Source organism: Emys orbicularis, chromosome 3 (assembly GCF_028017835.1).
Source record: "Emys orbicularis isolate rEmyOrb1 chromosome 3, rEmyOrb1.hap1, whole genome shotgun sequence".
NCBI lineage: Eukaryota > Metazoa > Chordata > Testudines > Emydidae > Emys > Emys orbicularis.
The window spans coordinates 1,801,195-1,827,440 of record NC_088685.1 but is presented as its reverse complement, the minus strand read 5'-3'; the positions used below and the strand labels follow the sequence as shown (position 1 = coordinate 1,827,440).

Here is a 26,246-nt window from a genome sequence, read left to right as displayed (position 1 = left end):
AGGAGGTGGTGCGGGGCTGTGGGGAGGGTGGCTGTGGGGAGTGTGGGGTGCGGAGGTTGTGGGGGAAGGGGCAGGGGCTATGTGGGGAGGGGTTTGGGGGTTGTGGGGGGCAGGGGCTGTGGGGGATGGGGTAGGGTGGGGGCTGTGGGGAGGAGGGGGTGCGGGGCTGTGGGGAGGGGGGCTGTGGGGAGTGGGGGGTGCGGAGGTTGTGGGGGAAGGGGCAGGGGCTATGTGGGGAGGGGTTTGGGGGTTGTGGGGGGCAGGGGCTGTGGGGGATGGGGTAGGGTGGGGGCTGTGGGGAGGAGGGGGTGCGGAGGGAGGGGGTGCGGGGCTGTGGGGAGGGGGGCTGTGTGGGGTCCCGGCCGCTGCGGCGGCGGTTGCCATGGCTCCGGGATGGGGGGGGCAGGCAGGCCCGGTCCCCGGGGGGGGGGCAGCGGCGCATGCGCGGTGCGGCCCCTCCCGCAGAGCCCGGTGCAGACGCAGGAGAGCAGCGGCCGGAGCGACCCGGCGGCCCGAGCGCGGTGAGTGCGGGGCCGGGCCCGGCCCCCTGCCCCGGGCACAGCCCCCAATACGGCCCCGGCCCCGGCCCCTCGCCAGCCGCGGCTTCCCCGAGCCCGCGGGGCCCTGGGGGCGGGACACGGGCTGGGGGCTGCGGGGGCGGGGGGTGACCGGCGTTCCGGGGAGATGCGGGGTGACGGGCTGGGGGCCGGGGCAGGGCCCCGCTGCCGGAGGAGATGCGGGGTGACGGGGCTGGGGGCTGGGGCAGGGCCCCGCTGCCCCAGGAGACGCGGGGTGACGGGCTGGGGGCTGGGGCAGGGCCCCGCTGCCGGAGGAGATGCGGGGTGACGGGCTGGGGCAGGGCCCCGCTGCCGGAGGAGATGTGGGGTGACGGGCTGGGGGCTGGGGCAGGGCCCCGCTGCCGGAGGAGACGCGGGGTGACAGCCTGGGGGCCGGGGCAGGGCCCCGCTGTCGGAGGAGACGTGGGGTGACGGGCTGGGGGCTGGGGCAGGGCCCCGCTGCCGGAGGAGACGCGGGGTGACGGGCTGGGGGCTGGGGCAGGGCCCCGCTGCCGGAGGAGACGCGGGGTGACGGGCTGGGGCAGGGCCCCGCTGCCGGAGGAGACGTGGGGTGACAGGCTGGGGGCTGGGGCAGGGCCCCGCTGCCGGAGGAGATGCGGGGTGACAGGCTGGGGGCTGGGGCAGGGCCCCGCTGCCGGAGGAGATGCGGGGTGACGGGCTGGGGGCTGGGGCAGGGCCCCGCTGCCGGAGGAGACGTGGGGTGACAGCCTGGGGGCTGGGGCAGGGCCCCGCTGCCGGAGGAGATGCGGGGTAACGGGCTGGGGGCCGGGGCAGGGCCCTGCTGCCGGAGGAGATGTGGGGTAACAGCGCTGGGGGCTGGGCAGGCCCCGCTGCCCCAGGAGACGTGGGGTGACAGGCTGGGGGCTGGGGCAGGGCCCCGCTGCCGGAGGAGATGCGGGGTGACAGGCTGGGTGCTGGGGCAGGGCCCCGCTGCCGGAGGAGATGCGGGGTGACGGGCTGGGGGCTGGGGCAGGGCCCCGCTGCCGGAGGAGATGCGGGGTGACGGGCTGGGGGCTGGGGCAGGGCCCCGCTGCCGGAGGAGATGCGGGGTGACGGGCTGGGGGCCGGGGCAGGGCCCCGCTGTCGGAGGAGACGTGGGGTGACAGCCTGGGGGCTGGGGCAGGGCCCCGCTGTCGGAGGAGATGTGGGGTGACGGGCTGGGGGCCGGGGCAGTGCCCCGCTGTCGGAGGAGACGTGGGGTGACAGCCTGGGGGCTGGGGCAGGGCCCCGCTGTCGGAGGAGACGCGGGGTGACGGGCTGGGGGCTGGGGCAGGGCCCCGCTGCCGGAGGAGATGCGGGGTGACGGGCTGGGGGCCGGGGCAGGGCCCCGCTGCCGGAGGAGATGCGGGGTGACGGGCTGGGGGCTGGGGCAGGGCCCCGCTGCCGGAGGAGATGCGGGGTGACGGGCTGGGGGCCGGGGCAGGGCCCCGCTGTCGGAGGAGATGTGGGGTAACAGCGCTGGGGGCTGGGCAGGCCCCGCTGCCCCAGGAGACGTGGGGTGACAGGCTGGGTGGGTGTGGGGTGGCTGGTGCTGATGGCGGGGTGCAGGACCATGCATCTCTTTGCAGGCTGCGTGTGGTGGGAATTGCCCCGAGTGGCTCCTCACACCCAGGGTATTTCCCTGCTCTGCTGGGTAAAGGCTCTTGCTGGTACCCAGCTGACAGGGAGCGGTCTGAGCCCCTCCACACTGTGTCCCGAGCGCACCTGTTCCAGCCCATCCCACCGTGGGATTTTTAGTTTTGTGACAGAACTGAAGGTTCAGTGTAGCTGTCGCTTTTTTGGTAGCTGTCCGTCCGCTGGGGGTGGATTAAATCCTTCTTGTTCCTGACATAAACGTAGGCGTGATCCACTGGGCTCTGCCTCTGGCCAGCTGTCCGATGTGTACGTGCTCAGCGACAGAGCCGGAAAAGTCTCTGATCACTTTAATGCTTTTGAGATTAGAGCCTTGGACTCCAAGACTGATTGTAAACATATTCTGTGCTGTATGGATGAGTGGGAAAACCTCCTCCGAGAGAGTGATCGTCTAGACACTCACTCCCCGTGCGAAGGGCCTGCTGCTGCCAGGAGCTAGAGAGCTGAAAAGCCAGCAGATGCCAGCCTCTTCGTTTCTGTGATATTTTACCTAATATAAATTGCTTTGTATGCACATTTCCCATACACCAGGGATCCCTGACCCTTCTCCTACCAAGGGCTACGTCTGCAACTCGCCAAGAGCCCTAGGGCTGCGTGGAACTTGCAGATACCCTCACCTTTAATATGGAGGAGCAGACAACTAAGACTACATGTCCCAGCATGCTTGGGATGTTCTGTTCTGAGAGCTCGTATGGGTGTGGGGCAATGCATACTGGGATCTGTAGTCTTTATGGCCACCAGCTAAAGATGAAGGTGGCGATGGACCACTCGGTCTGCCCCAGCAGAGGCACATGGAGCTCTGAATTCAGCCCTGTAGCTCTGTGGTGGTTGGTGAAGCAGAAGGTGGTGGAAGTGTATCGGGAATCCTGAGGAATGACTTGGTGAGCGCGGAGAAGAGAAAGCTGGACAAGCAGCAGAAGGCATCTCTTTGTGCTCCTGCCTTTGGAGAAGCAGTGGTGCTTGGGGGAGAAATGCACAAAGTAGGGGGCAGCTTAGCGCTGTGATGGGAAGTGGTAGTTGTGGCCCCTTACATTTGCCATCGGTGAACAATGGCCATAGAATATGAATGTATGCAATGAAAATCCACTCTTGGGTCAGAGGCTTTTCTGAGATATGGCTGAAAGAGTAAAGAGCAGTTCCTAACGTAAACCGGCTGGGCTACTGCAGATGTTACAGTGTATTTGGTGCAGTGGTTGTGCTTATGGGGCTGTAGACAAAGACGCCAGGTCCCAGAGGAGCGTACCGATATAACAGGGTCATGGTGGTGGGGATCAGCAGGGATAGAGGAGAGAGGCATCAGTAAAGCTCAGGTCTCTGCATTTCTAATGTTGCCGTCACTGAAGCACCTGATCACCGCATGCAAAATGAAGGATCACCTAGGAAAGGAACTAAACTCTTGTCCCCATTATCAGGGTTCTGTCTCACTGGGATCAGTCTTGGAGAAGCTTTGCTTGGCCCCTCTGTTAACTGCGCAGTTGCCTGCTTAGAGAAGAGTCTTGTGCTAGGCCTTAAAATGGTCAGGTGCTGGCTCCTCCTGGTCCCTGGGGGTGGGGAATTCCACAGCCCTGTGCTGTGACATCCTCACCCTGCAACAGTGTGCCCGTGGAAGTGTGGTCACCGAGGTAAACAGGTCTGGAATTGGATGAGGGGAAGTCAGCGCAGCACCCTGGTGTGAAGTGCTCACCTCCACCCTTCCCCAGTTCCTAGGGCTCAGGGCGTGATCTTCTGTGGGTTTGCTGGGCCTTTTACCAGTGAAAGAGCCTTACGCAGTAATATCCTTAACCTCTATTAATTATCAGTTACCAAAACAGAATGCGCACGCTACGCATACAATGCTCACCACTCCCCATAAGCCAGATGAACTTTTCCTGCTGGCCAGTCAGGATCCGGTCGTCCGAGGGCTCCAGCTTCTGCACAGTGAGGTTGGCAGGGTGTTGAGGTCTGGCAGCTCTGATCTTGGGGCTGTGTCCTGGAGTTGTTCCCAAAGAACTTCCTTTTGGACCCCAGTTTATATAGTGAAACCTGAGTCCTGCTTAGCTGTACCTTCACCAATCATAGTAAACTAAAGTCCTGCCAAACAGTATTTTTCACCCATCCTAGCCCATTATGAAACAGTTCTTTACCCAATCAGACCCCACCACCTTAGCTGATTTACACCTTACAGAATTAGTTATGCAACAGGCAGAACCGATCAAAGAACCAGACAGAGACCCTACAGATAAACACTCGAGAAGTAGGGACCATAAAGGCAAAACAATAGAAGTAGAGATTTCACAATCACAGCTGTTAAGTGGTTCCTTGCCAGGCAGGATGCCATCAAACAAAGTTTTCTTTAACCATCTTAAGCTCTGTTTCTGTATCTGGTGGTGGTGGGCACTGTTAGGACAGGAGCCTTCTGAACAGCCCCCAGTCCAGTTTTGGTGCAATAAATGGAAGGTGAGGCTGTGACTCTCGGCGACTTAGCTCATGGCTGCTCTCTTTCAATCTGGCTGCTGTTTTTACTGCAGAAGAAGGTGGGATGATTGCAAATCTCTGCCTGCCTGTTTACCTGCTGTGCTGCCGAGTGTGTATTTGCTTGGAGCTGTTCCATCTCTTAGGGGAGAAAGAGCCATTTGGATTACTGTCCATGAAGATTTTAGTTCAAGTAGTTATGCATTGATCCCATCCCAGTGGGGGATTAGGGCTGACGGGTACTAGTTGAAGTGGCGGCTTGTGGCCTCCTCTCTATTGGATATTTTCTCACCATGACAGGAAAAAATCATAGCCAAGACTAACACGGCTACCCCTCTGATACATAGCCAATGTTGTCTCACCATTTCCTTGTGCTCCCCCATCTTAAAACATAGGAGCCTAATGGCCTGCTTGGGCACCTCAGTCAGGGGCTTGGCCCCCAGAATGCTGAGCACCCAGCAGCTCCCCTGCCCGCAAGGAGTACTGAGAAACCACATGAATAGCTGCCCCTCTCCTTCCTCAGGGAGTTCTGCTGGCCCAAGCCCAGAGGAAGGTTCAGTGGGGCACTGGCTTGGTTTCAGTTCTCCCTCGCAGGTCTGGCAGCAAGGAACTTTACATATTGACTTGTGTGGAGACAGTAAATAAGGAAGTGTTATTTACTCCTCATAACACAAGAACTAGGGGGGTCACCAAATGACATTAATAGGCAGCAGGTTTAAAACAAACCACAGGAAGTATTTCTTCACACAACATGCAGTCAGCCTCTGGAACTCTTTGCCAGAGGATGTTGTGAAAGCCAAAGACACTAACAGGGTTCAAAAAAGAACTAGATAAGTTCATGGAGGATAGGTCCATCAATGGCTATTCACCAGGCTGGGCAGGGATGGTGTCCCTAGCCTCTGTTTGCCAGGAGCTGGGAATGGGCGACAGGGGATGGATCACTTGATGATTCCCTGTTCTGCTCATTCCTTCTGGGGCACATGGCATTGGCCACTGTCAGAAGACAGGATAATAGGCTAGATGGACCTTTGGTCTGACCCAGTCTGGCCGTTCTTATGTATTCAAATGGGAGCGCCGTTCTGTCTGAAGCCCATGAAAAACGACAAAATATCTGATGGGAATGTGAGATCCTATGATTCAAAGCCAATGTGTGGGGTGGGGTGGGGGGAGTCTTGCTTCCAAGAGATTTCTCACCAGCTTTAGACTTCTTGTAAATCTGGCCAGTAAAGACGGAGGTACCGACCGTACTCTGAAAGTGTGGCGGAATTACTCCACTTTGCAGCGATCTCTCCGCCTGCGTGAGTGGGATTGTTTCTTTCCCGTTACCCTCCGTGCCAGGGCCAGTAAGCAGACTTTGCTGTCCCTTTTTCTGACTGCCCTGCAAGGCTGTGTTAGTCTGCTTCAGAACCAGTGGAAGGTAAGAGGATCAGAACGCACTCGACATTAATATTTCAGAGGATATTGTGTAGGGTAATTATGTCTGAGTAGGCGAGTCCAAGAACATAGTCACTAAATGAACCCTGTGGGGTGTCATCCAGAGTCATCAGTTTTCTGCCTGGACTCTCTAATAGATACTAAATGGTACTTAGTTTACTCAAGACCAGAGGACTGTGAGTAACTCCAGTGAGATCTAACCAGGCTGACAACCAGACATCAACGACTCGATGTCTAGTTGGCAGCCGGTATCAAGCGGAGTGCCCCAGGGATCGGTCCTGGGGCCGGTTTTGTTCCACATCTTCATTAATGATCTGGACGATGGGATGGATTGCACTCTCAGCAAGTTCGCAGATGACACTAAGCTGGGGGGAGAGGTAGATACGCTGGAGGGTAGGGATAGACAAATTGGAGGATTGGGCCAAAAGAAATCTGAGGTTCAACAAGGACAAGTGCAGAGTCCTGCACTTTGGACGGAAGAATCCCATGCACTGCTACAGGCTGGGGACCGACTGGCTAAGTGGCAGTTCTTCAGAAAAGGACCTGGGGATTACAGTGGATGAGAAGCTGGATATGAGTCAACAGTGTGCCCTTGTTGCCAAGAAGGCTAATGGCATACTGGGATGTATTAATAGGAGCATTGCCAGCAGATCAAGGGAAGTGATTATTCCCCTCTATTCGGCACTGGTGACGCCACATCTGGAGTATTGCGTCCAGTTTTGGGCCCCCCACTACAGAAAGGATGTGGACAAATTGGAGAGAGTCCAGCGGAGGGCAGTGAAAATGATTAGGGGGCTGGGGCACATGATTTATGAGGAGAGGCTGAGGGAACTGGGCTTATTTAATCTGCAGAAGAGAAGAGTGAGGGGGGATTTGATAGCAGCCTTCAACTATCTGAAGGGGGGTTCCAAAGAGGATGGATCTAGACTGTTCTCAGTGGTAGCAGATGACAGAACAAGGAGCAATGGTCTCAAGTTGCAGTGGGGGAGGTCTAGGTTGGATATTAGGAAACACTTTTTCACTAGGAGGGTGGTGAAGCACTGGAATGGGTTACCTAGGGAGGTGGTGGAATCTCCTTCCTTAGAGGTTTTTAAGGCCCGGCTTGACAAAGCCCTGGCTGGGATGATTTAGTTGGGGTTGGTCCTGCTTTGAGCAGGGGGTTGGACTAGATGCCTCCTGAGGTCTCCTCCAACCCTAATCTTCTATGATTCTAGGTGAATGGGCACCATGATGGCAAATGCACTTCAATGAAGATTAATGCAAATAAATGCATAGCAGAGAGAAACTGAAGCTGCTCATACATTACAGGGTTTTAAATTAACAATCAGCTCCGGAAAGGGACCTGGGCGTCCCTGAAAACCTTTGCTTAAATTGTGGCTATGTGCAGAAGAGCACGCGGGGTGTCAGGCGGCGTAAGGAACAGGGTGGAGGGTGATATAAAGGCTGTATTAATGCAGTTTTGTGGTGTGTGCAGAACAGCCCATCTCACACAGGGTCCTGCACACTGGACAGGGCTCAGGGAAGAGTGATAAGAATGATGAAAGGCTTGAAAAAAACCTCGGGGATGGTTACCTTGGAAAGGAGACGAATGAGGGGGGATGTGATAAAAGTATTGTGCTGACCAATATTGTCTCACGGTTTCCTTGTGCTCCCCCATCTGTCTGTCTGTCTCCCTCTGGTGTCTCTTGTCTGGTACTAGAGTGTTAGCTCCTTGGGGCAGGGCCCATCTTTGTGCTCTGTATTTGTCCAGCGCCTGGCGCGAAGGGGTTCCGCTCTGCGAGTAGGGTAGGGTGACCAGTCAGCAAATGTGAAAGATCGGGACAGGGGGTGGGGAGTAATAGGAGCCCATATAAGAAAAAGACCCAAAAATTGGGACTGTCCCTATAAAATTGGGACATCTGGTCACCCTAGAGTAGGGCCCCTAGGCGCTATTGCCGTACAAAACCGCAGCGATGCTATGATAACAACACTAATAATACGATGAATGGTCTGGAGAAGGGAAATCGGGAATTTCTGTCGGGCAACTCCTGTGTTCCTGGGGGAGACCTAATGTGGGGGCAGCTTATCCCACATCTTACTACAGGGTTCTTACACCTTCCTCTGTAGCATCTGGTGCTGGCCACTGTCAAAGACGGGCCTCGAGGCTGCTCCACTCTGGCAGTTCCTGTGCCCCTAGGATATATTCAGGTAGGGAAGGCTGATCTCAGACAGATCTATAAAGAAAACCCTCCATACAAGAGCCTGTTGCCCAGGAGGGAAGTCTGATGTCATGTGTTGATATGTCCCGCTGGCACAGAGCACTCTGTTGTTGTTATGTACAGCATCTTCACACAAACACTGGCGTTATGTGGGAGGGAGGGGAGAAAAGAGAGGGGTTTTCAGCTGAGGGTTGAAGCGAGCAAGAAAATCTGTGGTGGGAGAGAGCAAGTGAGGCAATTCAAGGCTTCCGAGGAGAAGCCTCTTGCACCAACAGCAGCTGGGTTGTGTGAAGAGCTGGAGGAGACAGCTGGTAGAAGAGCAGAGAGAAACAAGCTCTCAAGGGTTTAAAACCAAGGAAGGCAGGTGTGAATGGGGGCCAGCGGAGGTAGGTGGGGATGAACTTCTCTATATTTGTGCTAGTGCTGTCTCATCTCAGGGGTAGCCTGGAGGTGCTGGGATACCTTGGAGCTAGGCACCTTACCAGCACGCTGGCAGGCAGGAGAGAGGACCCATTGGAAGGAAATGGAGAGATCTGGAAAAGCCCTGGGATAAGATAAAGGAATTCTCAGCTCTGGCAGGTGAGCAGGGGTCTTGCCAATGGGGATTAAGCATGTGGGCATCAAAACAATTCCTCCTGGTTTTCTAGTCACTGTTCCACCCTGGTCTGACTTCTGGCCACACGAACTGTCCAGGCTAATTCATCTGACTTTCCAGTCTTTGTTTACTTGTCACTTTAACAAGCATCATAGAGATGGTCCTAGAACGGGGTGGACAAACTATGGCCCGCGGGCCGGATCCGGCCTGTGAGCCGTTTTAAGCCGGCCCGTGAGCTCCCGCTGAGGAGCGGGGTTTGGGGCTTGCCCCGTTCTGGCGCTCCAGCCGGGGCGCCGGGTCAGGGGCTGCACCACATGGTTCGGCACCGTTCCAGCCGGGGCGCCAGGTCGGGGGCTGCACCACGTGGCTCCTGGAAGCAGGCCGCTCCACATGTAGGAGCTGGAGAAGGGGCATGGCACTGCTTCCAGGAGCCGCTTGAGGTAAGCGCCACTTGGAGCCAGCCTCTCCCCCATGCCCCAACCCTGATCCCCCTCCCGGTCTCCAAACCCCTTGATCCCAGCCCGGAGCACCCGCCTGCACTCCAAACCTCTCATCCCTAGCCTCACCCCAGAGCCTGCACCCCCAGCTGGAACCTGCACCCCTTCCCGCACCCCTGCCCCAATCCCCTTCCCGCCCTCCGAACCCCTCGGTCCCAGCCCAGAGCACCCTCCTACACCCCAAACTCCTCATCCCCAGCCCCCCCCCGAGCCCTCACCCCCTGCTGCACCTCCACCCCAATTTTGTGAGCATTCATGGCCTGCCATGCAGTTTCTAGTCCCCTCCGTCCAAAAAGCGTGCCCACTCCTGTCATAGAATAGAAGACCTGCTATAAGCCTTTGTAGTTAATGATTCCTCCCAGCAGGTGTTACTGCACGGTTACTCTGGAGTTGGATGGGGCCAGCCCAGCTACTGTTTGTTTGTTCACCTCTATGACAAGTCATGAGAAACATGCAAAGTCACTGAGATCACAACTTATTGCAGTGAGTTTGTTGGCGTGCTACAGCAAGCAGGGCCAGGGCTGAAATATGAACCTGATTCCCACTCATACATGCATAAGCAAATCTCCGGAAGCATGATCTCGCTCGGCTGTAATCTGTACTGCTTAGTTATGTTCGGGGAGAAATGTTGGCAGATTCTTCAGTTTTTTCCCTTGGTTAATTGCCACAGGTTATCCACACACTGATTGCCCGGCTTCTGGTGGAAAATAATTCAGAGCAAGTAACAACCAGGATGAAAAGTTGATAATGAGGTTTTGGCAGCAGTCCTGGCTGTTTTGCCTTTAACACTGAATAAACAAGTCCAACGTTGTGACTGATTTCATTCTTCTCCTGCCTTTTTTTTTTGGCTAGACTCTGTTTGTTTAAAACTGCATGCGTAAGGTTTGTGACATTTGCTTTTATTATACATGAGGTATTTGCAGTTGTTTTGTCTTCTGTGTCTAATTGGGGATCTTCTTTAGGAGTTGAGCTAATAACCTCCAGAGACTCTTGTGGAAAGAGATCAGGACTGTGCAGTGATTCTCTGAATAAAAACATATCCAAGCATCGTTTAACGATTGGTCATTAATTAAACAACATTCAGCAGTTCAACCATTAAAATGCCAGGGAAGCTAAATTCCAGCTTTGCCTTGCAAGCATTTCTGGTGAGGAAGCGGGGAGGCTTCTGTGGACAGTTTCAGAATAGAGTGCTGGGAGTGAGAAGAGACCTTTGGACATCTTTCCCTGATGGCCTTGGCAGCGTGTCTGGGAAAATCCATCTCTGCTCTGAAAAGGGAAAGTGACCTTTGCAAATTCCCTCTGCTCTTCACATGCTTCGACCTTTGCTTTTCCTGGTGTTCCTTAATTTCCTTTGTGTCTAGAGTGCTGATTTCCTTCGAGGCGGTTGTGGACAGAGAAGTGACGGTGTAAAAATAGCATCGCGCCTGGCAGGCTTTGCACAGTGCTCCTCCTGCCTGTGTCTCAGGTCTCGGTTCTTCCTTCCCCCATCTCATGTTGGCATGAGTGAGCTGGTGCTTGATACTTTACTGACCCAGCAAGTCCCTGCAGGTCTGAACATTTAATTGTGCTTGGCTTTGAGCTAGAAATACCAAGTCTTGTCATCTGTCTGAGCCCGCAGTCAGAGGAGTGGGTGTATTGAATCTTTAACAAAATGCTCTTCTCTCCCAAGCATTTGGCAGGAGTTTGAGTTAAATAGGTGTTAACAAAAACAAACAAGAAAACAGTCTGACTAAATCTCTTCGCCTTTCCGCTGTTGGATTTCAGGCTCTGGGCATGTGGGTAGGTTCTGAGAGCTACACCTTTTTAGAAAGCCAAAGAAGATATTTTTGAGGGAAAGAGGGGACTGGACTTTCAGGTCACATTCGTCCCTTGCGAACACTCCCCTGTGTTTTCCTTTTCAGGTACCTTTGTGGAGGTGGGGATTTGCCCATTCACGTAGGTGAGGTGATGGCCCTGAAGCCATTTAAATGTCACCCCCTAATGGTTTTGTTGGTGATCCGTTTCCCAGAATCATCTACTCTGGGACTGTGGCAGGAGCCAGAGTCTCGCCCCTGCCTCCCTCACTGCTCTGTGTGTCTTCCTCCCACTCCTGCCTTCACACCTTATTCCTGAGCTCGGAGAGGATGTGAGCCAAACACCCTTGTGAAAGTTGCTTCTTCTGTGGGTTGTGCCCTCAGTAAGAGCTGTTGTCACACTCGTCCTCCAACCCAGGCCCATCCCCTGGCCCCAGCCTCTGGTCTCGATTGTTTTGTCTGTGAGCTCTTGGGGGCAGAGATTGTCACCCCCTCTATTTTGTACAGCACCAAGCACACAGCCAGGGACATGTGCTCAGTTCTGGGCACGACATTAATGGAAGACAGAGCCAAGCTCTAGCAAAAACACTGATTTTGCAGGATGTGAGGGGGGAGCTGGGGTGACTGCTGTGCCAATGGATGGGGCTGCATGGGGAGGTGGGAGTTCTGGAGGAGACAAAGTGAGCAGTCGGGAGAGAAGTGCTGCAGAGGCACCGGGAGGAGGATGGCAGAGGCAGGCAGAGCTGCCCTATGGAGAACGCGGCAAGTGAGGAGAAACTTGAACCAAATGTGGTGTGAGCTGGGACGCCAGTGTGACAATGCGGTTCTGGCGGGACCCAACTGAAAGTGCCAATTCAGGACAAATTGCTCCAACAGGGCAGTTACAGCCCTAGGCTGGGGTTTCTCCACCTCTAAGGCAAACCAAACCAGCCAGACAAAGAGGACTTTGGCTTCACCCCACTGGCTAACCACAAGTCACACAAACAATTCCCTTAGACACTCCAGTTTCCCAGTATCACCACCAGTGCCACTCGTTATGGGGATGAATGGTTATGAAAACCAATACCCCAGTAAAAGAGAGAGGTTCTCCTGATCCCGAAGGACCAAGCCCCAGACCCAGGTCAATATACAAATCAGATCTTTCCCACAAATCACGCTGTTGCCAATCCTTTAGAATCTAAAGGTTTATTCATAAAAGGAAAAAGATAGAGATGAGAGTTAGAATCGGTTAAATGGAATCAAGTACATACAAAAACAACAAGGAGTCTGGTGGCACCTTAAAGACTAACCGATTTCTTTCACTCTATGCATCCGAAGAAGTGAGGTTTTTACTCACGAAAGCTTATGCCCAAATAAATCTGTTAGTCTTTAAGGTGCCACCAGACTCCTTGTTGTTTTTGTAGATACAGACTAACACGGCTACCCCCTGATACTTGTCACAAGTACATACAGGAATGGCAAAGTTCTTGGTTCAGGCTTGCAGCAGCGATAGAATAAACTGCAGGTTCAAATCAAGTCTCTGGAATACATCCCCCGCTGGGATGGGTCCTCAGTCCTTTGTTCAAAGCTTCAGCTTGTAGCAAAGTTCCTCCAGAGGTATGAAGCAGGATTGAAGACAAGATGGAGATGAGGCATCAGCCTTATATAGTCTTTTCCAGGTGTAAGAACACCTCTTTGTTCTCACTGTGGAAAATTACAGCAAAATGGAGTCTGGAGTCACATGGGCAAGTCCCTGCCTACTTTGCTGAGTTACAAAGCGTATCTGCCTTCTCTCCATGGGTCAATTGTATAGCTGATGGTCCTTAATGGGCCATCAAGCAGGCTAGGCAGACCTAACACCAACTTGTCTGGGAGGTTTCCCAGAAGCATAGCATAAGTTTGAAATACCGACAATACAGAGCCAATATTCATAACTTCAACTACAAAATTGATACACATATCTGGACAGCATAATCATAACCAGCAAACCATAACCTTGTCTTAGACACCTCATTTGACCCCTTCTGTACAAGATTTGGTGCCACTACAGGACTTTGGTTGCAACCATGTTCTATATGGTCCCAGATTATATCAATAACGTCACAGCCAGTACGTAGACTGACTGGGGAGACGTGGTCAGAACAGCGCGTGCGGGGGAGGATGGATCTTGGCAAATTCAGAGCCAGCCCAGCTCCAGAGGGCTCATTTCGCAAGAAGCTGCCTGGTGCGACATGCCCGACGGGCCTAGGCAGCTGTTTGCTCTCACTGGACATGGTACTTGGGAAGGGCTCTGCAGTGAGCATGGGGCTGTGAATGCAGGCCAGGCAGCTGCGGTTCTGTACCAAGGGAATGCTGACTTTCACTAGGACCAGGAGCCGTGCACCTGGGCGGGGAGGAGGCAGCAAGATGGGCATGGACAACTTAGTGCTGGAATTCTGTGACCCTCCTGGGGCCCAAAGGGTTTGCGAGACACAGGATTGCTTGTAAATGCATCTGGCCTTACTCAGAGGGACTTGGGTAGTGTTGTGACTGACAGCCCTCAGTCTGCCTGACCTGGGCAGGGTCTGGCTCGTGCCATCCAGAGGTGTAATAGTGGAGTTTTGAAAACATCCTGAACATTTAAAAAAAGCCTGCAGTGACTGTTCAAGGGGAAGCTTTCAGTAACAGTCCAAGCATCAGCTTAGCCTTGGGGCGGGGAAGGGCTGCCCGTCTCTGATCCTCGCGCACAGCTTGTTTTACAAACGCTCTCAGTTGGGATTGGAGCAGACTGTTGAGTTTTCTTCCATTAAATGCTAGCAGCGCGCCTAGTGCTGAAGTAGCCGCAGGTGCTACATACAGGCCTCAAGCTGTCTCTTGGCGGCTGGGAATTAACTTGAAGCCAAGTAATGGGTGCTATTGAAAAATGTTTTATAGCATGTTCTCTGAAATATTGCAGTTGCACGTGACCCTGCTGTCTACACCCAGTCAAACTGCCTTTGACTTTGGATCTTTTTACAAGCTATGAGTCAGGGGAGACACTTATTTCCTGTGGTTGTTTCTCCGACGCTGGTAAGGGGAGCGTGCGGAAAGGGGGGAATGTGATGGGTTTGAGTACATTTGTCCGTTTCAGCCACAGAGGTAAGTGGGAAATATTGCTTTTATAGGGAATGTTGGTGCTCATACGTGTGTTAACCATCTGTGTCTGGTTCCATGGGTGGCAGAGAAGGACACTGGGCTGGGCTAGCTTTCATTTCAGCTTGCCAGTCTGTGTGCTTTTCCCAGAAATGGATCAGTCTCCTTAAAGCGGAGTGTATTTTAAGTTTACTGACGCAAGATTATCCCATTCCATGTTACAGGGAAAAATCCCAGCCATGTGGAATAATGCTAGGCAGGGCAATTACGGGATAGGTTTGTCTTGTGAGGGATGCAGATACCATCCTAAGTGCTGGCTGGATGGCAGGCAAGAAATAACTGAGTGGCTTTTTCGGTTGTACCTTTTACATCTGCAGAACAAGCTTGTCACCAATTTAAGCCCCAGATTCATCCTACCTTGAAGCTCTTCCACTGGGCTGGGCAGAATCCAGATTCATTGTCCTGATTTGTTTTTCCTGGCTCCCACTCCCTGCGCTTTTGTTGAAGGCACACGCTTGTACAGCCCCATGCAGTGTTTTCTGCAGCAGCGGGTAACAAGTCTAACCAGCTCTGCCCACGCAGGGAGGCTCTGCCGGATCTGGCCCAGATCCTGTAGTTCCGTGAAACATTGTGTTGTTCCTGAAGTGGCAGATTCTGGTTCATGAGACAGTTTGTGTTCTATGTGTGTGAGATTTTGAAGGCAACATTAAACCAAGACCCTGCTCTGTGTGGATGTTGGGCTGCTCTCAGAAGAGCAGTGGTTTGCCTTGGCATCCCCTGCAGTGTGGTGGGAGCCAGTGTCCCTCCCTCCCCTTGGCTTAGAGAAGGCAGGCTTGCCCAGAAGCACATTCAACCTTTAGTTTGGCATTTCTTGGCTCTTATGAACATAAGAACATAAGAAAGGCCGTACTGGGTCAGACCAAAGGTCCATCTAGCCCAGTATCTGTCTACCGACAGTGGCCAATGCCAGGTGCCCCAGAGGGAGTGAACCTAACAGGCAATGATCAAGTGATCTCTCTCCTGCCATCCATCCTCTGACGAACAGAGGCTAGGGACACCATTCTTACCCATCCTGGCTAATAGCCATTTATGGACTTAACCACCATGAATTTATCCAGTCCCCTTTTAAACATTGTTATAGTCCTAGCCTTCACAACCTCCTCAGGTAAGGAGTTCCACAAGTTGACTGTGCGCTGCGTGAAGAAGAACTTCCTTTTATTTGTTTTAAACCTGCTGCCTATTAATTTCTTTTGGTGACCCCTAGTTCTTGTATTATGGGAATAAGTAAATAACTTTTCCTTATCCACTTTCTCAACATCACTCATGATTTTATATACCTCTATCATGTCCCCCCTTAGTCTTCTCTTTTCCAAACTGAAGAGTCCTAGCCTCTTTAATCTTTCCTCATATGGGACCCTCTCTAAACCCTTAATCATTTTAGTTGCTCTTTTCTGAACCTTTTCTAGTGCTAGAATATCTTTTTTGAGGTGAGGAGACCACATCTGTACACAGTATTCGAGATGTGGGCGTACCATGGATTTATATAAGGGCAATAATATATTCTCAGTCTTATTCTCTATCCCCTTTTTAATGATTCCTAACATCCTGTTTGCTTTTTTGACCGCCTCTGCACACTGCGTGGACATCTTTAGAGAAGATGTGGGCAGCCTTCGCTCTTCCCCCCCCCGTGCATGTGCAATGCGAGACAGCCTCTCAGCACAGGAGCGGGCACCTTTTTCTGCAGAGTCCCTCTGGCCTCGGCACTGAGCCTCAACGCTTGTGGACGTGCAGAGAAATGCCTCATATGTGCACGCTACCAAAAGGACACTGAGGGATTGTGCAAGGAATGAGAAATTCCACTTGATTTCATGGAGACAAGATGGATGAGGTCAGAGTGTCACGAGAAGCACCTTTCCCAGACCTGAGGAAGAGCTCTGTGTTAGCTCGAAAGCTTGTCTGTCTTATCAATAGATGTTGGTCCAATAAAAGATATTCCCTCCCCCACCTCGTCTGTCTAATATCCTAGGACTGACCTGGCTACAACGCTGCGTCCTCTATCTCATACTCGCCTGTACACAGTGCCAGTGGCATGCTGGGAAAGGTAGTGAAAAACCCATTGCCATAACAGAAAGCAGTGACTGCTCGTGCAAAGTGCGTTGTAAACCTCTGTAATCTACCTAATCCAAAGTCTCTCTTTGGGCAGCCGGTCAATGACCGTCTCTGTAGCAAACTGCGGGTTCCTCTCGCTGCCTGCTGACGGGCTGCAGGTGGGTTGTTTTTTAAGTTGCAATGTTTTTAACGTAATGGCGAGTGTATGTATATCAGTCTCTTCCTGCTTGGAAATGGCGTAAGTTTCTCTTTAGATTTTCAAAAAAAATATTGTGCTCAACTGAGACCCAAGGTGGAAAATGTAATCTGGAAAGTTAAACGTTTGACACAGTTATAAACTACTGAAAGAAGCTCTGTGGATTGTGTAGTCCTTAAGAAACTGATCTCCAGGTGTCACCACCTGTAACCAGAGAGAGAGACCCCCTCCAAGTTATCCCCACCCCCTCTGGGTTTCCCAGGTCCAGCCCATCCTCTGTGTGACTGTTTCTTATACACTGATCCTATGCTCGATCCCCTAGTGAGGAAGACCTCCGCAGGGCTGGGGCCCTGACTGTACACTCCTTAGGATGGGCACTGCCTGGGTTTGTTTTGTCGAATTTCAAGCAGGTCATTGGTGCAGAATAGCAATGATGAATTTGAAACTAGGCACCCAGTGTATGAAAGAAAACTGCAGCTCATGGCTGATAAAGGAATATTTTATTTTATCCTGAAGCACTTCAGAGCACTTAGATTTATACTCCTACAGGTCCTCAGAAATGCAGCCACCTCTGGGGTGGAGAGAGCCATCCAGACGACAGCCAGCATACTGGTCAGCATAGGGAGGTAAAACTGAGCAAAGGATAGCAGGCCACAAGACTGTTACAAAGAGAGCTTTGTTCCAGTAACGATGTCACGGTTCTGTCTCGTGTTGTAATAACCCTCCACTCTTACATCCATGGATCGCTGTGTGTTTTATTAATGTGACTACGTACAGCGCCTAGCACAATAAATAGGGCCCTGATCTCGGTTGGGGCCCTAGGGACTATCATCCTACAAATGATACGTCTTTCTGTTTTTACTAGTAATGTGGCGTCTCCCTGCCGGGCGAGCCTGCTGCCCAAGGGACCTAGCGGGGCTCTGGTGTGAGTGTCCTAGGTGGGGTTTCTGTCTGAGTTAAGCAGTAAGCTCTCTGGGCAGGAGCAGTAAGGCAGAGTGGGATGGGTGCTTCTCAGGCTCTGGAATAAACAGGGCATTCTCTGGGCGGCTATGGGTGAGGTTTGGGAATAGGGTAGGCCCCACCCAGCTAATGAGACTTCAGTGCAAGGACAGAGGCCGGTGTTCTGGGTTTCCTGCTCTGCTTTGGGAGGGGTTGAGCTGCTCTGGTATTTGCAGAGGGCTCTGCGGGGACGACTCTCGGAGGAGGGTTCTGCATGTGTTATGCAATCTGCACTATGTTGTCTGTGGCGGAAGTGTCTGGCGATCATTGGTCATCAACCGTGCCATCCTTCCATCCCTCTCTGGGGGCCTAGGCATTAAGGCAGCAGATCACTTGGTGGCTGTTAGCTGCAGGGAGCTGTGCTGTGCTGGCATGTGAATGTGGACTGCTGAGTTGGAGTAGATGGGCTGCCCACGCTCTGCAGCTAGGAGCCATGCGGGGCAGACATCGGGGTCTGCACTTCTCAGCAGCTCCATTCTGTGTCAAGCCGCTCACCTTTAATATGGAGGGGTGGCCGGCTGCCACTACAAATCCCAGCATCCCGTGCTCCGTCTCGAGCCAGGTGGAGGCTGCTTGGCTCGAGACGGAGCATGGCTTTCTGGGACCTGTAGTCTCAGTGGGCAGCAAGCAGAGGGCTGGGGGCAGGATTTTGACTACCCCTTGAGTAAATCATGTGTCGAGGGCATGTGAGGAACCGCGGAACGTATGAATTTGTGAGGTGCTTGTCTCCTGCTTGTGCACAAGTTCTAATAGCCGCTGAGCAGATCAGACTGACTGGCTGTGATTAGTTGGATTCTCTTTGCATCCTGCAACTAACTGTTTGTGTTCAAAATAGGCAGGTCTGAGCACGCCAGAGGGGTGGGTTTATTACAGCATCACGCACCTTGGGTGTAGCAAGGGGCATGAGGCCACAGCGTCTTCTGCACCGGGTGAGTGACAACATCCTCTGCGTGGGGTTAGAACATTGTATTGGGTAATAAGCTCCAACCTGTGCGTCTGTGATCTGGGTTATGTGGCTCTCAGTCCTGGTGAGCCAATCAGCGCACTCTGTTATCAGTGTGTATGCACAGAGACCTAATGACTCCCGGCTCGTCTGATGAATGATGCATGGGCCGTGCCTGGAAATGCAGGTTTCTTTGGAGTTCTGGTTGTGTTCCAGCATGCGAGCAGCCCGTGCTGTCCTACCAGCTCACACTGGACTCCGTTCGGAATTGCTAAGAGCTCAGCCTGCTCCCTGCTTCCCATCCTAGCCCTTCGAGCACAGGAGCGAGACAAGCTGCGTCCACCTTTGGGGTAGGTACCGTATTTGGAGGAGAGCCAGGGGCCTGGGAGACACGGAGGTGGAGTCGGGGGCTGCCTCGTGGAGAAGGCTCTTCACCCTCCAGGGGTGTGGCGGGGGACCTGGGTAAGGCGTCTTTGGGGAGAACTGGTGGCTGGCAGACGCTGGCGGAGCATGCGGGGATGTGCTTCGAGGATGTAACTGCCACAGAGAATGCCGAGGCCGTGGGCGGGAGTTCCGGGAGCGAAATCCTAGGCTGAATATCAAGGGCGACGTTCAGAGTGAATGATCAGTGGAATCAGTGGAAGAGACTTAGCGGCGTGGTTCATTTGAGATTGGCCTGGCCAGAGCCCTAGAGGACAGACTGTAGCCCGTGACCCTGGCCTGCCCTGGGATGGGCTAGGTGAACACAGCTTTCCCAGCGCCGGCATGGCTGCTCTAGCTGGCTGAGCATGGCCGTGGACAGCTCCTCGCAATGGGGTGGTGTCAAGTGCCTTCCTTGTGAGTTTATGGTGGTGGTCAATTTACAACCCTGTCGTTTCTCCAGGAGAGGTGCTGTTGGCTTGCTCCTAGCCAGCCAAGTGGGTGAATTGGCAGATCTCTAGGTCGCTGGGGGCACCTTTGAAACCAATCTCCTGGATTTGGCAGGTGCTTGTATCTGCTTGGAATTGGCGCCCCTTTTCCAATAGCCCGCAGAACTCCAGAAAGGGAGGCTAGGCGGGCTGGCTGTGAAGAAGCTGGTCAAGCAGAAGGGACTTGGTCTAGGACACCCATCATGGGAGCGCAGAGGTTTCCTGGCCCATGCTTAGACCTGACCAGTTCCTGTCCTCCTTAAGATTTCCAGCAGCTCTGGATTGATGGCTTATTTGGGGACTTTGTAACGTCCCACTGGAGCTGCCAAAAATAAACCTTCTGAATAGTCTGTGCTCCTGCCCGAGGGTTAAATGGATTAGGGGTCGGGACAGGAATCTGCCATCTGGTTAAACCAGGGAACGATCCTGGAAATTAACGAGCCCCAGCCCCTGCTCTCTTGGCTTGCTCACTGTGGGCTGAGGGTGATAACGAGCGCACGTCGTTTACTGACGCCGGGTCAGTGGGTAAGCATTGGTTAAGTCATGACTGCACGAAAGGAATAAATATCTGTCCCAACCTTGGGATTCAGACATGGGAACTGGGATCTGGCCGTTTGAAGCAATAGTGTGGTGCCATATTTATCACCCTTACTTTGCAAAGAGGCATGACTCCCTGTTTTCCCCCTGCTGAGAGCAAATCTCCCTTCGTACTGCAGCAGCCCACAGGCCTGTCTGTCTCCCCTTCCCAGATATTTGGCAGCACGTGTTCTGCAATCCACTGGGCAGCTGGTCCCTTCCTGATGACCAGTGTTCTGGATCTCCATCTCAGCCAGTCGGTCACAGGAAGGGATTTGTCAAACAGGCCGTTTTCCTTCTGTGTTTTACTTGTAACTGTTGTGCATGATGCAGGGGCACTTGGGATGTCTCTGGTACACTGTAGCAGAGTGCATTTAGGGGCACAGTGCCCGCCATGGGCCCCACGGGAACCCAAGAGCCTCGCCTCGCTTGCGTACCGAGGAGCAGACTGCTCCCACCCTCCTCTGTAGGATCTGTACACACACAGCACAGTGCTCCTTTCTGATCCTAGTGGAGGCTGCAGAGAGTAAGAGGGAGCCTTGCATGCTGGGAATTGTAGTGTCTGTATGTGGGGAGCCAGTTTGGGGAACTCCTCTGGTTGCAGTTGGACCACAGGGTTCAGGGAAGGCAAAGGCTCATCAGGGTGGTGGAAACCACTGGCTCCATCCTCCCTGGGCCAGGCAGGGCAGGTGGCTGCTCTCAGCCTGTGGACAAAAGGAGCTTTGAGCAGAGGCCTGCTAATTCCAGGTCTTTGGCCCTGCTGCAGGGCTCCTCCCTCCATGGTGTGCCTGACTCAGCAGGTGTCCTCCTCTATTCATTAAACCCTGGAGCTGGGCCAGTTGTTGATGGTTTTCTCATACACTTACAATGCCCTCGCTCTCTCTGAAGCTTCTCCTAGTCGTCACCCACTAACACAGCCTTGGCAGGACAGCGGCCGGGTAAACCTGAACAGCAGAGTTGTAGAGTGGATGGATGGAGCCGGATCTGCCGGCTCTGTGCTGGGGAGGGGAGGGATCGGCGGGCCACTAGCATGTGAAAGAACCGGAGCAACACCGAGCTCTCTTTTTTGTCTGAGTGCAGTGAAGTGCTGCAGAAAGGGATTATCTGGGCTTGCAAAAGACTTAATCTACAGCAGGCGTCCGTCGGTGGGAGGATGGAATGCACCATAGGGCTCTGCTTTTCTGGGGTGGCATACGGCAAGGGTACGCAGAGAGCAAGTCAGCCGGGGCCTCCTCCATCGTCCATGCGCTGGGCCTGAGCAGAGGCTGCAAACGGAGCTCGCTGCATCTCTCAACCTAACCGTGTCATAGCTCCCACGTCCGGAAGGGACCGTTGTGATCATCTGGTCTGGCCCCCATGTGACACAGGGTTGGGCTGGGTTTTACTGTGAGAAGCGACTTCTAAGCCAGTGGCTCCAAAACGGAGGTGTGGCGCGAGCCGGCGGATCAGAGGGGCACACGTCTTTCCCAGCTGCTTTGGCCGCTAACAGTGCCTAAGCCCTCTCTCCTAGTCACCCTCTTCCCCGTAAACAATTCCAAATGTTCTCCCACCGGGGGTGAGGACAGTGTCCCGGCGGCAGTGGGGGCGAGTGCGCGTCATTGTGAAAGCGAGCGGGGTGCCCGGGAGACTGTGCACTGTGCTGTGGAAGCGGTCACCGGGCAGTGTCCCCACTGAACGCTACCCTGGCGTGGGGCCCGGCATTCTGGGCGAGGCACGGCGCTGTCTGGTGAATTGATGTCCTGTTGGCTGGTGGTAGTTAGAGATCCCATGAGCTTTTCATAAGAGCACAGGAGAATGAACCCTGGTGTCCTGCCCAGACTTCTGTGCAGGCAATCGGTGTGTCTCCCGCAGCTTCCGGCCGCCTTTCCTCTGCTCTGTGCCCCTCACTCTGCCGCCACCAGGAGCTCCGCCCTGCCCTCTCTGGGAGCTTGAAGACCCTTTCCCCTTGGGGTCTGTGTGGGGAGATGGCTACGGGGCTTTCGCTGTGCTCCTCTCTCTGCCCAGGGTCCCCCTGGGGGTCTCCCAGTGCCAGGCACTTGCTCTGCACATCCAGCAATTACCGCAGGTCCCCTCTGCCCTGCAGCTTTCAGGCCTCCCCTCTGTCATAGCCTGAGCTGCCCCAGGCCTGCTGCTCTAGTGTTTGCCCGGGCTGGTTCCCCTCGGGGAGCTGATTCCCCTCGGGGAGCTGCGCCCGCCTCCGGGGGGCCAGTTTCCCCTCAGGCCACAGGCTGGCTACTTCACCAGTTTTCCTTCTGGTGTGTTCAGGTGAAATGAGCACCTGTGAGGATAAACCAGGACCAGCGCTGGCTAGAGCGAGGCCTGGCGCAAGCTCTCACCCTGCAGGCCCCACGCAGCGAGTGGGGAGGGAGCCTGGAGCCCCCGGCCTGGGAACTGCTGCCCTGTGGAAAATGGGAGGGAAATTCCCTGTGCCCTCCCCTGAAATGAATGTGCCGTGAGATACGGCTGGTGTTTAGGTGGGATCAGGGCTCCAGAACGGTGCTTCAGTGCCCCTTAGTCGCTTGGTCACAAACCTGGGGTCCAACACAACCCCCGCCGGCTAATTCCCGGGGCCTGGATTCCCCCCACCCTCGTGCCGGCTAATGCCTGTGCACCCCCGCACCCCTCTCCTCCCCCACCAGCTAACACCTGGGGCAGAGGTCCTTTGGCTTGCAGCACCTTTCCAAAGTCCCAGGGGCTGGGCAGTGCTGAGCCCCGTGGGTAATAACTCCAGCAGTGCAAACCCCAGTGGCTGCGCTGCACAGGGCTGCTTACCCAGGAGCCGCCCCCCTTCACCTCCGTGCCTGTGTCCATGCGGGGGCTGCAGCGCTGTGACTGCGGGGGCCTCTGGCTTTCACTCCTTGCAGCTCCCCCATCGCTGCCGGGACGTGCCCTTCATTAGCCTCCCCTGGCGCCCTGCAGGCTCCTGCAGTACGGTGGGTGCTGGCAGCGTGAGCCCTTGTGCGTGGGGATGAGGGGAGAGCGGGTTAAACACAATAACTGCATCTCGCCCCGTGTTCCCAGCCCCCTCTGCCCCTGCAGCGCGGCCCTTTGCTGCTCCAGCCTGCTGTCCAGCTGCTTTCTCGCCCGCAGTCCCGCAGCCGGTAGTACTGCCCAGGGGTTTGCATCCCCGTCTCCAGCGCCGGGCTCCCAAGCCTGAAACACCACTGCTGCCTCTTGGGCCCTAGCCTCATTCCACTGCACACACCACAGCCTCACCCGGGCCGCTTGTCCCGCTGGCTCCAGATAAACTAGGTCAGGCTGCGCGCCTCAGGCCGGCCAGGAGCCTCCGCGTGTCCTCTCTGCCAGGCCCTCTGGATCAGGGGCTCTTCGCTGCCTTGCGTCCATGCTCTGCCGCCTGTAGCAAGGTCCCTTCCAAGTGCTGGCTTCAGAGCGGTAACTGCCTGTGCCGCAGGGCTGGGAGGAGGTTCTGGCCCCGGTAAGGACGTTGCTGGTTATATATCACTTCCCTACTCGAGAGAAACACCAGGCAGGGAGAGGAGTTATTGAAGCTAAGCGCCCATGTGGACACAAGAACACGTGGCTAGAAACTGGCCATCAACAGGTTTAGACTTGAATTTAGATGAAGGTTTCTCACCACCAGAGGAGTGAAGTTCTGGAGCAGCCGCCCAAGGGGAGCAGTGGGGGCAAAACCCCGAACTGGCTTCCAGGCTGAGTGTGATCAGTTTATGGAGGGGATGGTGTGATGGGGCTGCCGACGATGGCATGGAGCTGATCTGCGACCGCTAGCAGCAAATACCCCCAGCGGCCGGTGATGGGACACTGCAGAGAATTCTTTCCCAGCTGTCTGGCTGGTGGGTCTCACCCACATGCCCAGGGTCTGACTTATCCCCGGATTTAGGGCGGGGAAGGAATTTCCCCCAGCTCAGATTGGCAGAGATCGGGGGGGGGAGGGGGTTCGCCTCCCTCTGCAGCCTGGGGCCCGGGTCACTCGCTGGTTTGAACTAGTGTGAATGGTGGAGTCTCTGTCACGTGAAGTCTTTAGTCCCTTCTGACCTTAAAGTCTCTGAGATCTCCCCCCTCTGCCCCCCCAATTCTGCTGTCTGACCAGGTTCCGGGGTCTGGGCCAATGTTAAAAGCCACTTCAAATATCCTGTCAACGTTTCTAACCATAGTTCTTTACAGAGTCTTGAGCCAAGCGTGTGGCTTTGATTTACTCAGTGCCCTAAGTGTACTTCGCTCTCTGCATAGCCCTGGCGTGAGCGGCCCTGCCCGACGCAATCGGGCATAAATCATCTGCCTGGTGCTGAGTCAAAGCTGTCAGTCCCAGTGGCAGCCGTTCCCGGCCACAGGTCAATGTTCCTACCCCCTGCGTTAAGCTCTTGGGCAGGAATTGCTCCCCTCCACACTGTAACAGAGGCCCCAAGAGGAGCGGGGTAGCAGCCGGTGAGAGGTTAGGACAGGAAGTGAAGGAGAATACTGAAGGAGAATACTGAGGTTGTGAAGGCTAGGACTATAACAGAGTTTAAAAGAGAACTGGATAAATTCATGGTGGTTAAGTACATTAATGGCTACTAGCCAGGACGGGTAAGGAATGGTGTCCCTAGCCTCTGTCTGTCAGAGGGTGGAGATGGATGGCAGGAGAGAGATCACTTGATCATTGCCTGTTAGGTTCACTCCCTCTGGGGCACCTGGCATTGGCCACTGTCAATAGACAGGATACTGGGCTAGATGGACCTTTGGTCTGACCCGGTACGGCCGTTCTTATGTTATGTATCCAGCTGAAAATGCAGGGGGAAGGTTTGGGAGGCAGACGGTAACCATAGGAGACCTTTGCCAGGGCCGTTCTGAGGAGCACCTTGTTCTCGCAGTGACCTGGGGGGAGACCCCCCCCGGAGCAGAGCCTCTTAGTGTCATGCGTGGTATTGACTGTTGCTGACTCTCACCCTGAGCTCTCCCATCCAAGCACTCCCAGGCCAACCCTGCTTAGCTAATGGGTTCACGCTCTGCATTGCAGGTGTGCTTGCAAGTTGAGCTATTGGGTTCCTTGTCGATTTTTCATATAGGTACTTTACTGTAAACAGTAACTGTGCCAAGAGGCTGCCGGATGTACCCAGACAGCGGTGCCCTCCAGAGGGGTGCTCCCTTCAGTTCCAGGCTGCCGGGTGTACCCGGACAGCGGTCCCATCCGGAGGGGTGCTCCCTTCAGTCCCAGGCTGCCGGGTGTATCCGGACAGCGCTCCCATCCGGAGGGGTGCTCCCTTCAGTCCCAGGCTGCCGGGTGTACCCGGACAGCGCTCCCATCCGGAGGGGTGTTCCCTTCAGTCCCAGGCTGCCGGGTGTATCCGGACAGCGCTCCCATCCGGAGGGGTGCTCCCTTCAGTCCCAGGCTGCCGGGTGTACCCGGACAGCGCTCCCATCCGGAGGGGTGTTCCCTTCAGTCCCAGGCTGCCGGGTGTACCCGGACAGCGCTCCCATCCGGAGGGGTGCTCCCTTCAGTCCCAGGCTGCCGGGTGTATCCGGACAGCGCTCCCATCCGGAGGGGTGCTCCCTTCAGTCCCAGGCTGCTGGGTGTACCTGGACAGCGGTCCCGTCTGGAGGGGTGTTCCCTTCAGTCCTAGGTCAATAGCACATGCCCTGTTTGTCCTCTGAGTCGGGAGCTTCACATCTGCAGTTTAAGCTACACCTGCAAACACGTTCCTGCTTGGGCTCCAGCTGGGAATTCCTCCCAGACTGGAGAGTCCGTGGGGGTGAACAAGAAAACTAACCTGCTGCCATCCAGCCCCTCCATGCCCATGTAGCAGCGGGGCCTTGCAGCACTGGGCTGGGGTGGGGGTAGCACATGGCATTCGCTCTGGGCAGGTCAAGCTCAAGTCTTCCCTGAGAGCCAGATGCCGCTGGGGTTTTTCCTTTTGCATGTGAGCCCTGGAAAACGATGTGATGTGTCGACACACACCTGCCAGGGATGGTCTAGTTATTACGTCAGTGCCGCGGGCTGGACTAGATGACCTCTCGAGGTCCCTTCCAGTCCTGCACTTCTCTGATTCTGTGTCAGCGCCTGCTAAAACCAGCAGCAGCTGAGTCCGCTTGTTTGCTGTGCAGTTTTACACAGCGGGAGCTTCATGAACGCTGGCAGAGTTCAGCCAGCGAACGGGAACTAGCCAGGGAAGGTGCAGGCCCCAGAGCACAGTCCGCTTGTCTCAGGGTCTCGTGGAGGCAGCTGTGTTAATTCTGGGAAGGCCACGTACGCCGTTGGGCAGACTGATATTCTATTCCAACAGGCCTCGCG

The 26,246-nt window shown here is 54.8% G+C and overlaps 1 protein-coding gene across 1 annotated transcript in view; it reads left to right on the top strand.

The window, feature by feature from the left end:
• The first annotated feature begins 470 nt into the window (after nt 1–470).
• The window catches only part of MAPRE3 (microtubule associated protein RP/EB family member 3), a 73,300-nt gene continuing 47,524 nt past the window's right edge, over nt 471–26,246 (top strand). Inside the window, exon 1 of the mRNA XM_065401345.1 lies at nt 471–521. The gene's annotated coding sequence lies outside the window, so the exon portion shown is untranslated. The remainder of the gene's footprint in view (nt 522–26,246) is intronic.